Below are 11,431 nucleotides of genomic sequence, written 5' to 3'. Positions count from 1 at the left end.
ACTGTTGGTGAGGATGTAAGAAAAACAAACCTGATGCACTGCTGGAGTGAATGTAAAGTTGTGCTGCCACTGTGGAAAACAGTATGCAGTTTTATCTAAAAATTGAAAATGATATATAATCCAACATTTCCATATCTGGATACTTATTCCAAGAAAATAAAAACACAAATGAGAAAGGATAAATTCAAACATATATTCACTGCAGCATTATATATATGTACACACACACAGATAAAAATAAAATGAGTTATTACACAGCAATAAAAAGAATAAGTTCTTCATTTGCAATAATTGGGTATAGACCAAGAGGGTAATATGCTAAGTGATATAAGTCAGAAAGAGAATGACAAAAGCTGTATGATTTTATTCATATTTGGAATTTAAAAGAAATGAACATACCACAACAGAAAAGGAGATATAGATATACAAAGAAACAGGTTGTTCACAAGAAGGAGGGAAACGGTGTGAGGAAAAAGAAATATTTGACGAAAATTAAGAGAAACTTTTCCAGTTGCAAATTAAATGATTCAGGGGCAAGAAATGTGCTGTATGGGGAATAGTAAATAACTGTGAAATATCTTTAAATAGCAACATATCATAACTAGATATATTCTGGTGATCAGTTTGAAATGTACTAAAAATAGCAAACAGTACGTTATGTAAGAGGAACTAACACAGTTTATAGATAAAAGTACACTTCAAAGACAAGCATACTTATAGAAAAAAAATTAGACTTGTAGTTAACAGAGGCAGGGGTTGGGAAAGGAGGATTTCATTAATGAACTCAAAAGCTACAAATCTCCAGCCGTAAAATAAATGTGTCTTTGGGATGCCCCATAAGAACATGAAAACTAAAATTAATAATGCTTTATGTTATATATGAATGTTGTTAAGGGAGTAGACCCTTAGTTTTCTCATCACAACAAAAAGGCAAATTGTATCTCTTTAATATTGTATCTAAACGAGATAATGAATTCTCCCTAAAGTTCCTATGATATTTATTTCATGATACTTGTAAATCAAATCACTATCATGTGCACCTAAACTTACACAATATTCCTCACCAATTATATCTCAATTGAAGTGTAAAGAAAAATGGAAAGTCAATATTCAATTATTCTCATGTTATTTCATATAATTGTTTCTGCAGCAAGTAAACCTGAGTCATGATATACTTATCGTAGGTAAAGATACTAATAAATAAGTGATTCTAATAAATAATACATAAAGATACTAATAAAATTTGTGTTTTACCATGCCTTAAACTTTCTTCATGTTAACAGCCCACTGCTTCTGCAGGTATCAAAATTTCACTCAGTGTATTCATCTGAGATTAGGGAATGGATACAAATTTAAAACTGGCTGCTCTTGCTGTGAGTGATATAGTTCACTGCCTCTGACCGATGGTGTCATCTCCCGACAGCACCTGTAAGAAATGAACATGCTAGGTTGCTAAAAATCTCAGCATGGTAAAATCTCAGAACTCCTACAATTCTTAACTGTTTTGCAATTGGAATGCAATACTGACAAAGCCTTGATTTTGGATAACAATGTGGTGTTTTCTCATGGTTGCATTAGGGGATGTGAGGATAATCCCTGACATCCACAACAAAGATTCTTGCTCAAGTTCTGGGCAAAGAAGTGTAAAGGTTCTGCATTATTAGGACTGAGACTGCTTTCAAAATGATGACTATGCTCACTTTATTCCAGGTAGTCCAAGGAAAGAAAGGTTATTACAAATTCTAGGTGAACGGGTATAAGTCAGTGGTTCAGTCTCTATAAATTATTCAAGGGGTGATCAAAGCCAAAATAAGTTGTGTCAACTATGAGAATTAGAAGAACAAAGAAATTAGACATAAGCATAAATTAAAAAGGAGACACAGTCCTGTGCTGGGCTCTGGGGACTGGAGTATATATTTGCCTCAGTCCCATTGAAGGGTTCAGTGGCTTGGCCCTAGCATTAGCTCGGGATTCAATAAACAGGTGACAATTAGTATATTGAGTGAATTATCATCTACCTCTCACTGATCAGAAGAAAATCTGGTGGCTCAATGAAACTATTACTTCACAGAAATTCTGCAAGCTGCAGAATAATAATTTACTGATGACCTAACTAAGACAAACTTAGTTACTGCTTAACAATCCATCTTCACACACACACACAGTGGCAGACAGATTTGTAGTATTTAGTGGTAAGTATTCTGTGGGCAAAGCTCAGAGGATAGATTTCAAAGACCAGACAACATTTCTACTTTTGCCAATAGTCTAGCTTTTCCAAGGTAGAAAACTATAGATGGAGAAAACAACAATATTCTTCTTTAGGATCTAATTTTAAAAGTAAACTGTAGCTTTTGACTTATCAGTATAGAACCTTGTTAAGATGATCATTGTAAGACCCACTGTCTGATAAGAGAGGTGGAAAATAGCTGCTGAACCAGTCCATCTGAACCCCAGCCGTCTAATGTAAGCATCAACATAGCCACAGTCAGAGATGTGCTGACAAATTTAAAAGCTTGATGATTCTGTTGTAGGAAAAACCACTGCTGTACAGACACAGATCTTCTGCTGCAAGTGGTCTCTTTTCTTCTCCTGGAAAAGGTCATATTGGTGGGATGTTGCTAGAGGTTACTCTGGCCATTTGCCTTTTCTCCAGATTATCAAAGGCTTTCTTCACAAATGGTGATATATTTTCAGGACTCAATATTGCCATTCCAGTCTTATCAGTTGACACTGGCTGCATGATTATGAGCAGAAGACTTAGACACCCTGACATTGCCTACAATTTTTCCAGCATTTCAGGGCATTTCACATTCTATAAATCCTTCACCTTTTATTTTAAATTAATAGGAAATAGACAAATTCTTCCATGAATAGTTTATATTTCCTAGTATCTGCAGAAAATTGGTACTCATGCAGTTGGACAAATTTTTAAATCCACCACCCTCACCTCCTTCTAGTCCACACATTTTAGGTTGCAATTTGGTTACTGAATATGACCACCTCAACCAAGGTTCTAGTACCTATTTGATACTTCCTGTGTGAAGGTTAGAATGGGCACAAGTTATGTGGGGTGCATAAACCTACATTAAAACTTTACATTAGCACTGTCTCTTCTGGGCAAAGCTCTGATTCTAAGAAGTAAATTAATTAGAAATCAACATAGTTATTAAAATGATGAAGAGAATCAGCTATTTTGGGGTGGGTGGGTGATGAAGAGTCAGGAAAAAATCCAGCAAATGGGAATGGAATGCTTTAGGCCTCAGGAGGCATGAATTAAGAAGAAAATAATACTTTGTTTCCTGTAGCTACCTCCACTTACTCTTTTGAGTGACTAGTCCATGGTCTATGGAAAGAGCTAGTTTGTGGTGAAGAGTAAAGACCATAGCGAAATATTGTGGAAACCATGAGAGATTTGTTGTTTCAGGAAAGTAGATTTTGCTTAAAGTCAACATGTATTTTTCATTCACTAAATACTAAAATGCATCCTGTGGCAAATGCTGTGCTTACTGTGCTGGTTTCCCACTTAGACAAGGAAAGGGGGATAGACAGAAATCTTCTGAAGAAGGTAGTTTCTGTACTGAGTCTGGGAAAGTCTAAGTAGGTAAAAGGAGGACATCCAAAGTCCAAGGATGAGCTGGAGCAAAAGTGGTGAGGTTGCAGCTAACATACTTGACAAGCGTTTGCCTGGATGTATCTCCAGATACAATGAAACATAAAGATAATCCAAGGTAGTCAGATGCCAGATTTATAAAGGAATGACTAAACTAAGTTCAGTTCGTGTGTGGAGTTGGAAAGGCATTAAGAGCCACCCTGAGGACGTAAGCTTGTCTTTGGATGGAACATAAAAACAAAATAAAGTATCGACTGAAAATATACTGTAGACTCTTGAGGGCAGGAAATGAAAGCAACAATTGGAATGCTTTGAGAACAGAACAAAGAAGACAATAGATAAAATTTCATCTTAAATTCAACCACATGCTGAATGTGCCAACTGAGACTACATCATGTGACATTAATGATTCCAGGGATGACATAATAGAGACCATGATCACTGGGCTGGTTTCTGAATTTATCTCCTTCCACCCAATCCTAACTTAACACTTTTAATACTTTCTAGGATGAACCAGAAGCCACTTAGTACTTTTCCCTCTCTCCATGTTATAGTCTTCCTCCAAATTCTTCCATTTTCTCTTCTTCCTTACAAGAAATTTTTTAAATTAACTACTATATTGTTCCATTAAATGATCATATCAATCAAGTATCTCTTTTTATCTTTAAATTGTAGCTTAGTCTCCCTTTTATCTCTTAACACTATTTAAAAAAATAAGATAATTAGAGGTATACATCTATGTTTATTGTTCAAATAATAAAATTGCAGATATTTGTCCAACATCAATTTTAATCTTTGTTATCCTTAATAATCTGATAGTCCTTTGGTAGATCAGTTGTGACTAGGATGACGTTCATAAACTGAAGATGTCTGATGAGTTGGCCTTGAAAGAGAGTTTGTTGATGTATCAGCAATCAATGGCACTGGAAACCGTGAGTTGCTCCCTGGTTGAAGTTTAGAAAAACGACCTTCATTGGCAGATATATTGTGATATCTATTTGGAAAAATAGAAGGTTCCATCATCTGTCCAAAATAATTCCTCTGTATGGGATAAAAGATGCTGTACTGAGAAGTAGTAGTTGTAGTTGTAATGAAGTTCACAACACGGCTATTTGCTTCAATGTAGCTGCTTTGAGAGTGCCCGTGGACAGTGATCAACTGATTTAAAATAGCACATTGATTCACTGCAATTTGTTCTGGTTGATGATGGAGGAGAAAAATCACCTCTGATCGGGGTAGTTGTGTCACCAATTATGTGGCTGGTAGAGGGCTTTCTTATTAGAGGCATGTTTAAATTTACAGAAGGTAAAAATTTACTGTCTCCACTAGTGTCACCCACAAAATCAGAATTATGTTTATCCACATTACCCACTGCTTTATAGTGTTTATTGTTGAAATCTTCAGCCAATGAAGATATCAGAGAGGCATTTTTAATCACAACTCTTCTTTTTATTCTAAAACCTGGGGACAGCCTCTTTTAACATTTGGATTATGATAGAACTGCAGCTACAACCAAAGTTGAAAGATTTCAGTAATAATTTATACCAAAATACATCAGTATAATAAGCCTAACCTATAAAATCTGATTTCACATTTACTATGCAAAGATAATATCATCAAAATATGAACATTGCTGACAATATATTGAAGTTCCTTATTTGGAAAATACACATTTAAATAGTATAGTCATCAAATTTAAGAAACAAGCTTTTGCAGTAATGGTGAATGCCACTTTTGAAAAGCATCTTTAATACCTTTATTTAGATTTCTGATAAAATTCATAGTTGCAAGCAAAGTTTCTTATAATGTGAATGCTTAAGTCACTGTCCTCATTTTTTAGAATAAATAAAGGATTTTAGCCTTAGTAGTTTTATACAATTTTCAAAATCTAGCTTTACATTTATATTACCATAGATTGATGTACAAAATAAAATTTTATATATAAGTTACGAAGTGGTAACTAAAGTTACTGAATACCTTGCTTAAAACAGAGACTTCTTTTTCTTCTGCCAGAAAGTCTGCTAGAAATACCGATCTTTATAAATTCTGCCACACTTTACTAAACCCATAAAGGTTAAGCTGTCTAAGTAAACTTTTCATACTTACAGTTTCAAATATTCTGAAAGAGGCCTTTCTTTCCAAAACTTCCTTCTTAAAGACATCATCAATCACTATGGAAGTTCCATTATCATCCCTCCAGATGGGTTTATATTGGTCACTTCCAGCCATTTTCCAGGGTTTTCTTGGAAATGTCAGAGAACAAAAATCATTATCTTCATCTGGTTCAGAGACACAATGTATGTAACATGGCCTTTTAATCAAGGATTCTTCAGACAAAGTCTAAAAAGCATTTTTTTCAATCATAGACCTCAAGTCCAAATCCCCAGAGAATGTTTGATAACACAATAAAAATCTACCGGAGTTTCCTTAACCAGTTGGTCCATCTTTATGAGACACGTCTTGAATTTCTGAAGAAACATGTGCCATTTCATACAACTTTTTCTACAGGTACTTTTCTAATCTGAATGATTTTGAACACTGCAGCTTCAAATGCTGCTTCGGCAGGCCTACACAGACAAACTGTTAGGCCATCAGAGTGGTTCTCAACCTGAGTAGTTGTGATATCACAAAATGACTGGTCTCCTAGCAACTCAAGTGTAACATTCAGCCAGTGTTTACTTCTCACTCATCCAGTTAAAATGAAACATATAAGACGCTTATTTTTATAGAGTGATCTGCAAATATTATCTCAACAAAATCTTTTTATAAAATTTAATTTTGGGGTTTATTAAATAAAACCAATCTCCTTCCTTTTGTACACAAATTTATAACAGATTAGTGAACAGTGTATAAATAATGCAGAAAATATATAAAATAATTTTAAATTTAGAAATTTTAACTGAAATTTGCCTAAAACATGTACAGAAAATGTATAACGATTTCAATATCATTTGTAATTAAAGTGAAACATAATTTGATTTGGTATTGGAAGCAGGTATTTATCTGTGTACTTTAGAATATGTACCTCTATATTCAAAACATGAGAAGAATAAATATGTTTTTATATGGTATGTATATAAAAATGGTTAATATTTATGAAATAAAATATTAAAATAATCAATCTAATTTAAGAAATCCCAAAGGGGGAACTTTTGTTTTAAATTGTAATTCAATGGTTTAATTGAAGCAAAATTAATTTAATATTCTACAATATTATTTCAAAAGAGAGAATCTTATTGTAAATTTACAAATGTTTATTTTTGCCATTCTGTCACTCTGAGGTTTATCAGTCCCTAGAAGTAATAAATTTTCTTGTCTTCTTTATAATCCATACTCTTGTGGCTTCTGTTAATTGTTCCAAAATGATGTTGATAAATAAACTTATGCACAAGATCCTGGGTTCAATAAGCATTGTCTCCATTAAGGGGCAAACAAACAAAAAATCAAAAAACAAAGATATAATCCTATGTGTCGGTTGGGGTGTAAAAGACCAGGTAATTCATTTTAGGAAGCAATATGTTTCTCAGTCCTGAAACAGTTGGCATTTATATTATTTTATGGCATTTTAAGGCGAGTGTCTTTTGCACTAATTGTGAATAATAGCTATGTTCTGTATCAAAAAACTGTAGTAAATCCAGTTCTACCAAAAGTTATATTCTTTATTTAGAAATAAATTCCATTAAACATAAGCCAAGTTCATAATGAGAGATAAAATATTTAAATAAATAAATGTACCCTAAAGCTACAATGTAAATTTTTCATTCAGTGTCTGTAAATCCCATTCTAAATAAATATTAGCAACCTGAATACATGGCATATAATAAGTATTATAAACTATAGTTAAGTTGGATTTTGTCCAGATCCATAAATATTATTTAAAATACACGAATTTACATATGTGATACTATCCTTTTAAAAAACAAAGAATTCAAATATAACAATCACAAAATATATAGGAAAATTATTGACAGATCTGATCTTTAAATTTTTATAAAAATATTATTTAATTTGATTTAGATAGAATGTAACTAAGCATAATAAAAGCCATACATGAAATACACATGGCTTAAATCAAATTCAATGTTAACATACAGGAATCTTTTCCTCTGGTCCAGTAATAAGAAAAAGTAGCTCATTTTCACAAGTCCTAAATTACACTACTAGAAGTCCTCGGAAGACTTACTAGTCAAGAAAAAATATAAAATTATTTCAACTTGTAATAAAAGAGTGAAGTTTTTACAGATGACATAATTATGCATACATAGAAAACTCCGTAGACTCCTCCAGTGACTGTTAGAAATAATGAACAAACTTAGTAAACTTGCAGGATAGAAAATCAATATACAAATATCTGTTGCATATTTGTATAGTAACATAACATTATCAGAAATAGAAATTAGGAAAAATATTGTGTGTAAATTAATACCAAAAAGAATAAAATAAGAATAAATTTGATAAATGAAATAAAAGTTCTAAACAAAGATCTATATATTACAGGTGCAAGAAATATAAGTAAACAAAATAAATAGAAAGATATTGTGTGCTCATGGATTGTATACAATGTGAGGAAATATTCTAATCAATCTTTTACATGTTCAATCTCCCCATCAGTAATTATTGAGGAGAATGTCATTTCTTAATTTTATACTCTTGCTTCCTTTTTCATGGGTTAATTGATCATAGGTGTGAGGGATTATATCTGGTTGCTCGATTCTCTTCTATTGATTGGTGTCTGTTTTTGAGCCAGTATCATTTTGTTTTAATTACTAAAGTTTTGTAGGACTGTTTAACATCAGAGAATTTTACACCATTAGATTTAATACCCATTTTCAGGATTATTTTGACAACTCAAGATCTTTGTGGTTACATATAAATTTTAAAATTATTTGTTCAATTTATTGGAAAAATCTCATTGGTATTTTCACATGAATCACACAAAATGTAGATTGCTTTGGGTAGCATGGTTGTTTCAAACACATTGTTTCACATCATTAACATAAGAGATCATTTCATTCCTTTGGATCTGTTTTAAGTTCCTTTATCAATGTTTTCTGATTTTTAACGTATAGGTTTTCACCATATTTGTTAACTTCATTTATATGTGTTCTTTACATATATATATTATTATATACATATTATTTGTAACCTCGTTTCCTACACAAACACAGCAGGCAGAAGGCAGTGGCAAGAAAGATTCAAAGTCCTGAATGAAAGAAAGCTGTAATCTAAGATACTTTATCAAGCAAGGCTATCTTTTAGAAGAAGGAGAGATAAATAACTTCCACACAAGCAAATACTTAAAGAATTTAGCAAGAGAAAAAGAAATAAGAAAGATCTACTCTAAATAAAAAAGAAGCAGGATGCTATAGAAAAGAGGAAGTCATAATTATAAAGGTAATATCTATAATGACTTACAACAGAACAAATATTATGTTGTAAAAGAAGAGATCAAAATTTTTAAGGGTCACAGAATGAAACAGGAAAATAAAGAGTGTTTTCTTGTTTCTGTTTTCTGTTGTATGGGTTTGAATTTGTATTCTTATCAGTTAAATTAAACAAATATATTACGGGTCAATATGCATACAAAACAAGATATCCATAAGTCAAAAGCATACAATGAAGTCACAAAGCCAAAAAGAACCCAAGATTATAAAAGAAAACTTATCAAGCCACAAAAAAAAATGAACAAAAAGAAAATACCAAATCAACTAGAGAATGAATTTCAGTATGGAAATAAACATTTCTATCAATAATTATCACAAATGTTAATGGACTTAGTGCTTCAATCAAAAGATATTTATTGTCAGAAGGGATAATATAACAAGACCCTACATTATGAAGCATAGAGGAGACCCACTATAGTAAGAGGAACACACATCAATTGAAAGTCAGAAGGTGGAAAAATATATTCCATGAAAATGCACATGACAAGAAACAGGACAAGCAGTACTGACTTCACACAATGAGACTTTACAAAAAAGGCCATAGAGAAAGATAAAAAAGGACATGATATAATGATTAAAGGAGCAAATTAAAATGGGGATATTATACTCATTAAGATATATGCACTCAGTATAGGAGCACCTAAATACATAAAAGAAACACTAATAGATAAAATAGAGAAATCTCTGGGAACAGAATCAATGTAGGAGATTATAACTCCCCATTATCATCACTGGACTGGTCTCTCACACAGAAAATTAGTAAGGGAACAAAGAGACTAAAATACATAATAAAATATTTGAAGATGCTTGATATTTTCAAACCAGTTCATCTCCCCAAAACTGAATATACATTTTTTTCCTGTGCACAAGGAATATTTTCTATGAAAGATTACATACTCAGGCACTCAAGAAGCCTCAAAAAATTTAATTAGATAAAAATTAATTTAAGCATCTTTTCTGAGTATAATACCATGAAACTAGAAAACAATCACAGAAAAGCAGGGAGAAAAAATAACAGCATCCAGATGAAAAAACATGGTACTTAAACAAGGGGGTCAGGTGCTGAAGTAAAAGAAGAAATTAAAAAATATCTTGAGAAATATGACATACACTACACAAAGTCTATGGAATACTGTTAAAGCAGGCTTAAGAGTGAAGTTCATAGTGACAAGGCCATCCTCAAATTAGAAGAACAATTTCAAATATATAATCAAACGTTCTATGTAAACAAATCAGGAAAAGAAGAACAAACAAAATCAAAAGTCAAAAGAAAGAAAGAAAAAATAAAGATCAACGAAGAAATAATTGAAATAGAGATTAAAAAATAGAAAAATCAATCAAACTTTTTTTGAAATAGTAAACAAAATTGACAAATCTCTGGACAGACTCACCAACAAGAAAAGAGAGAAAACACAAACAATATAAGAAATGAAAAAGTAGAAACTACAAATAGAACAACAAATTTACAAAATATCATGAGGGAATACCATGAGCAACTGTGTGGAAATAAACTTGATAACCAGGAAGAAATGGAGAAGTTTTTGGAAAGATTCAGCCCACAAAGATTTCATCAAGGAGAAGTTAGCCATTTGAACAGACATATCACCAGAAATGGAATAGAATTATCAATAAAATAAAAAAATCTCTGCAAACAAAATTCAAACCCAAATAGTTTCACTGGGGAATTTGACCAAACATACAAAGAAAAATCCAAACCAGTTCTCCTCAAACTCTTCCAAAAGATTGATATGGAGGGAGTACTCCCAATCACACACCATACGGCCAACATCAACCTGATACCAAAACCTCACAAAGACACTACCCCAAAAAGAAAACTATATGCCAATATCATTGATAAACATAGAAGTAAAAGTTCTTGAGAAATAATTAACAAGCACAATCCAAAATCATGTAAATAAAGATCATACACCATGGTCAAGTTAGGTTCATCCCAGGAACACAAGGATGGTTGAACATATGCAAATTAATCAATCAATTGTGATACACCATATCAACAAAAGAGAAGACAAAAATGATATGATCATCTCAATAGATGCAGAAAAAGCATTTAATAAAATTTAACACCTACTTGCAATAAAGTTCTTATCACAGTGGTCATAGAGGGACCATATCTCAATATAATGAAAGCTATTTATAACAAACATATAGTCAGCTTAATGCTCAGTGGTGAAAAACTGGAACCCTTCCCACAAAAACCTGAGACAAGACAAGGAAGCCCATTCTCACAATTTCAAATCAATTTAGTCTTAGAATTCCTAGCCACAATGATCAGGCAAGAAAAAGAAATAAAATTATTCAGACTGGAAAAGAAGATGTAAAATTGCCATGATATGCAGACATGACAGTATATATAGAA

At 32.2% G+C, this 11,431-nt stretch overlaps 1 long non-coding RNA gene across 1 annotated transcript; it reads right to left on the bottom strand.

Annotated features, from left to right (window-relative positions):
- Window positions 1-1,244: 1,244 nt before the first annotated feature.
- Window positions 1,245-6,165, bottom strand: LOC140693977 (uncharacterized). The gene is made up of 3 exons (XR_012069699.1): window positions 6,028-6,165; window positions 5,717-5,852; window positions 1,245-1,426 (listed from the first exon to the last, which is right to left on the bottom strand). It is a non-coding gene; the product is annotated as an uncharacterized lncRNA (long non-coding RNA).
- Window positions 6,166-11,431: the final 5,266 nt, after the last annotated feature.

Source organism: Vicugna pacos, unplaced genomic scaffold, assembly GCF_048564905.1.
Source record: "Vicugna pacos unplaced genomic scaffold, VicPac4 scaffold_20, whole genome shotgun sequence".
NCBI lineage: Eukaryota > Metazoa > Chordata > Mammalia > Artiodactyla > Camelidae > Vicugna > Vicugna pacos.
The sequence above is the reverse complement of the archived record's forward strand: the minus strand, read 5'-3'. Positions and strand labels throughout refer to the sequence as shown.